Source organism: Neophocaena asiaeorientalis, unplaced genomic scaffold (assembly GCF_003031525.2).
Source record: "Neophocaena asiaeorientalis asiaeorientalis breed wild unplaced genomic scaffold, Neophocaena_asiaeorientalis_V1.1 scaffold193, whole genome shotgun sequence".
In the NCBI taxonomy this organism is placed as follows: domain Eukaryota; kingdom Metazoa; phylum Chordata; class Mammalia; order Artiodactyla; family Phocoenidae; genus Neophocaena; species Neophocaena asiaeorientalis.
Window position 1 is genome coordinate 347,650 of NW_020171757.1, and position 4,682 is coordinate 352,331.

The window sequence follows — 4,682 nt, forward strand, 5'->3', positions numbered from 1 at the left end:
GGGGAACTAGACTTTATGGGGCCTAGTAATTGACAATAGAAATTTAAGGGTTAGAATTAGAAGTAGAGACCATGGATTATTAGAATTAATTCAGATGCTGTGAGAGATTGTAATTAAAATCAAAGTCCGTATTAAATTAAAGGGTTTTTTGAAAACTATAATGGCAATATCGGTGAGGGTATGGGAATATCTGAATGAACTGGAATTCTCATATATTTCTGGTGGGACCCTAGCTACTTCATTTCTATAAATTTCTCGAGAAAAGTCTCAGAAATATCCAAATATTTAGTTACATCAAATTTCATACCTGTATTATTATTTTTTGCGGTACGCGGGCCTCTCACCGCTGTGGCCCCTCCCGCCGCGGAGCACAGGCTCCGGAAGCGCAGGCCCATCAGCCACGGCCCACGGGCCCAGCCGCTCCGCGGCACGTGGGACCCTCCCGGACCGGGGCACAAACCCGCGCCCCCTGCATCGGCAGGCGGACTCCCAACCACTGCGCCACCAGGGAAGCCCTTATACCTGTATTTTTTATAATTAAAAAAGACAAACATCGAGTCTTGGTTAACTAATTAGCATTACAATGGAGTAACATTCACCCATTAAAAATAGCATTGTAAGAATATTTAATGGGTCAATCTACCTCAAAGGGGCCTCCATAAAACTGAGATTATACACAAAATTTTATGTGTAAATATGTATATATTTGGCAGGCAGTGGATCCATTCATCAGGTTCTCAATTTGGGGCATTAACCACTGCTTTGGAGGGCTGGAATTAGAACCGGAGGGTACAATTACAGTTTTTATTTCCTCTATGTCTCAAGAGTACTTCAGATAGTGCTTTTGTCTCTATACTTTACATGCGTTTTGTTAAAAATTCAAACCTTACCGAAGTATCTAGGGTTTCGAGTCAAAGCTCCCTTCTTCTGCACCCCAGAAGAAAAGCACGGTTAATAGTGGTAACTCCTACCTGATCTTTTTATTCCTATGCATTCACAGATGTAGATCCTCTATAAGCTCTTTGCCAATTGCACTGTCACCCCAAATAATACCAAGGAGAAAAAGAGAATGTTTATTGAGGTCTCACTACCTCCCTGAAGTAAGAGTTTTACCTGTGTAAACTCACTATGGTAGGCGCCCCCGTCATCTCCCGCCCTCCACACAGTGTCCCCGCTTGCCCTATCGCCCCCCATTCTTCGCTAGGCAGCTGGAGAGATTAATTTTTAAACGTTAGTCACATCAAATCACGTCACCCTTCAGCGGTTTCCATCGTGCCTCGAATCAACTCCCAATTCCTTAGTGACCCTACTATCCTCTACGGTTGTGTTTGCTGGGCCTGGAGTACCTCAGGCGCGGTCCCCCGTAGGGGACCCGGCTTCGCCGCGGAGGGAGTGCCCTCCCAGGGGGCAGGGGCGGGGCTTCTCGAGCTGGGGGCGGAGCCTCAGAACGAGTATGAGGAGAGCCGGAGGGGGAGGTTTTCGACGGAGGGCGAGCGAGGGGAGCAGGTCTGAAGCAGGGCCGCGGACCCGGCACGCTCCTGCTAGTGCCACCGAGGTGAGCGTCTTCCTCCGGGCTGGGGGGGCGGGCTCTGCTCTCGCGGTCGTCCTCTGCTCCTCGCTGGGGGATGTTCCCACGGGACCCTGCGCTGAGGCGCGGAGGTGGCGGCCTTGGGGAGCTTGCGGGAGAGGCTGGTGAAGGAACCCGGCGGCCTGCCTCAGCCCTCCCTCAACCCCGCCTTCTCTCCCCTCCCCCAGGCCTCGGCCGGCGCCAGTGAAGAGAGCTCGCCGCATCTTCGGGGGCAGCCCGGCAGCGGCCGGCAGTGCGGCGAGAGAGCGGCCGACAGTGGGGATGCGAGGTACCGGCATTAGTCGTGGCCAAGTGGCCCTAGAGAGGGAGTAAAGGCCGGGCCTTAAGCGTTTCTCTCAGGGGTTCGAGGAAGGCGGCCTCAGAGGAGGGGGAAGGTGAGGGGCTGGCAGGCAGGCTTCGCGGGTAACTACTTAGGCGTCGTATATGTAGGTTTTGGTATCTAAATGGTACTACACACACACGCGCGCGCGCACACACACACACATTCATTTCGGCTAATTGCTTTTTAAAAACTTAACAATATGTCTTGTAGATCTTCCTATATCAGGGAATCTAAATTTATCTCATTTATAAACAGCTGAATTGTATGATTGTACTACAGTTTATTTAACTATTTCCCGATTGATGTACATTGGCTTGTTTTCCTTTTGGGGGAGGGAAGGGGCTATTACAAGCAATGCTATAATGAATGGGCTTGTGTGTGTGTGTGTGTGTGTGTATATATTTCATGTATGAGTATTTCTGTAGGAGAAATTCTTAGAAGAGTAATCGCTGGGTCAAAATGTTTATGCATTTTGAATTTTGATAAATTTATCCAAATTGCCTTCTCAAAAGGCTATACTAATTTACACTCTTCAATGTGCGAGAATGCCCATTTTTCCACAGTTGTGCCAACACGAATTATCATCAACCTTTGTAATTTTGGCTAATTTAAAGGGCAAAAAATGGTATGTCATTGTTTTCATTTTCATTTCCCTGATTACTTGTGAAGTTGAACATATTTTTTATTTGTACGATTACAAAACTAAATAGGCAAATATCGATAGTTTTCCTATCTATAAGCAGTAAACATTTCGAAAATTTAACACTAAAAAAACCCCATTCGCAATAGCAAGAAAAAAGAATAAAAATACCTAGAAGTAAACTACAAAACTTTATTGAGGAATATAATGAAAGAACGTTTGCATACGTGAAGAAGGGGATACTGTGCTTCTGTATAAGAAGGCTTAATTTTGTAGTGATGTCCATTTTTTCTGTGTTGATTTATACAGTTCATGCAATTTCAATAAATATACCAAGTGTTTGGAACTTAATATGATTCTAAAGTTCATCCAGAAAAAATATGGCTAAGAACAACCGAGGAAATATTTTAAAGATAAGTAAAGATGGGGTACTCGTACTACCAGCTATTAAAATGTACTCTAAAGGAACATTATATAAATTAGAATAGACAGAACAATGCATTAGAATAGGAAAGCCCACAAATCGAGCCAGATTGGCTCCCAAGATTTATTGGAGAAACATTGTTGGCTAGACGTGGAAAAACTGCCATATTAAAAGCTTCAAGCACGCACTCGCCCCCAACCCCCACCCCCGCCTTGGAAGCTTGAATTTTTCCTGAGGGCAGACCTCTTTGTTTGGAGAAAACCACTTTATTGGATCTTTTGGTTATGCCAAGGTAAAGCCTCAGGAGTTAAAATTTGTGGCTTTGGAGCTAGAACTAACGATATGAGCCTTTAGTTAGATTGAGATGGATTCAGTAGCCTGCAGTGCGGCGAGGGAAGGAGTCTGGATATTATCGGTCTTAAAAATTTTTTTTTCCGATCTAATGGGCCAAAAATGTTATGTCATTGTTTTCATTTGCATTTGCGTGCTTATTGTGAGATAGAACGTCTTTTATGTGTTAGTCCAAAATAATATGTGATTCCTGGGGTCAGGTAACAATGGGAGATCTATTGCTCCTCTTCCAGAATGGAGTTTGGTTAATTGGTACAGCTCTGCCCGGAAGCGTGAGAATAAACAGGTTGACTTTTTAAATTTTCCTCAAGCACTAGGCTCTAGACACCTTAGATCGGGGGCGGAGGCAGTTTTCAGGACATGGCCGAGATTTGGCGCTGAGCTGTGTCATCGCGAGGTTTGGCAGCCAGCTCCGCAGTGGGTCGGAAACCTCGTGGTAGGCGAGATCCCTGCAGGACGGGAGGTTCCTCCCTTCCCCTGAAAACTCCCAGTCATTTTCATGGAGCCCCGCCTCTCTCCTTTTTAGGAGCGTGCCCCAGGTCTCGCGAGATCTCGTATTTCCTAAAGACGAGGCGCGGGCGGCATCCTGCGGTGAAGTCGAAGGTCTCGCGGAGACCGAAACGTATTATCGCGATAGTTCTGACCGCGCATGCGAGAGCCGGCGGCGGCAGAGTGGCTCCGCCCCTTGGCTCTCCGTGAGTTTGTGCGTCATTTGCTTTTTGCTTCGCGTAGGGTGAGAGCAGAGCCGTAGCGACTTCAGCTTTGGTGGGAGGAGGGGTCTGTGAAGGGCTGGGCTCAGGCTGTTCCCGTCGGGTAGAGGTTCTCGCGGGATCACGCGGAGGCGGCTGCGGTTCGGCTACAGACTGCAGTAGCCGCGGAGGCGGTGGCAGCGTCTTCGGCTCATGCTGTTCCTAGCCGGTGAGTTCTCGCGGGAGCGGGGTTACGTTCTCTTGGAATCCGTTGGCGATGGCGGAGGTACCTCGGGTGGGGGGTGGCAGTGACTAGGGTCGGTTCGCCTGCTGTTAAGATGGCGGCGGAAGCTGATGTCTGTCCGGCCAGGACCCGGGACTGAGATGTTGGCTGTCCGCGTTTGTGACACCTCTCAGGTACCCGACGTTAAGGAGGTGACGATTGGCGAAAAGCCGAGGTGCCAATAAGCCGAACCTGAGGCGAAGACCACTCCGTCTCTAGTCGGTTGAGGCGACACCATTTCCCGGGCCTCAGCCGCGTGTGGGCCCGCCTTTACCCCACCAATCGGTCAACGCCTCCGTTGTCGCCGCCGCAGTGGGCGGGTAGGGAAGGGTGAGGGGCGGGAGTCCTGAAGTTCGTTGGGGAGTGGGGTTGGGGGTGGGATTTG

At 48.8% G+C, this 4,682-nt stretch overlaps 1 long non-coding RNA gene across 2 annotated transcripts in view; it reads left to right on the top strand.

Moving 5' to 3' along the window:
• Nucleotides 1–1,463: 1,463 nt before the first annotated feature.
• LOC112409660 (uncharacterized) overlaps nucleotides 1,464–4,682 on the top strand; it is a 32,275-nt gene continuing 29,056 nt past the window's right edge. Inside the window, exons 1-2 of one of the 2 annotated variants that reach the window (XR_003005358.1) lie at nucleotides 1,464–1,555; nucleotides 1,756–1,856. This is a non-coding gene — a long non-coding RNA (uncharacterized LOC112409660). Of the gene's footprint in view, nucleotides 1,556–1,755; nucleotides 1,857–3,882; nucleotides 4,244–4,682 lie in introns of those variants that run through there. The other variant, XR_003005269.1, reaches the window with a different exon arrangement.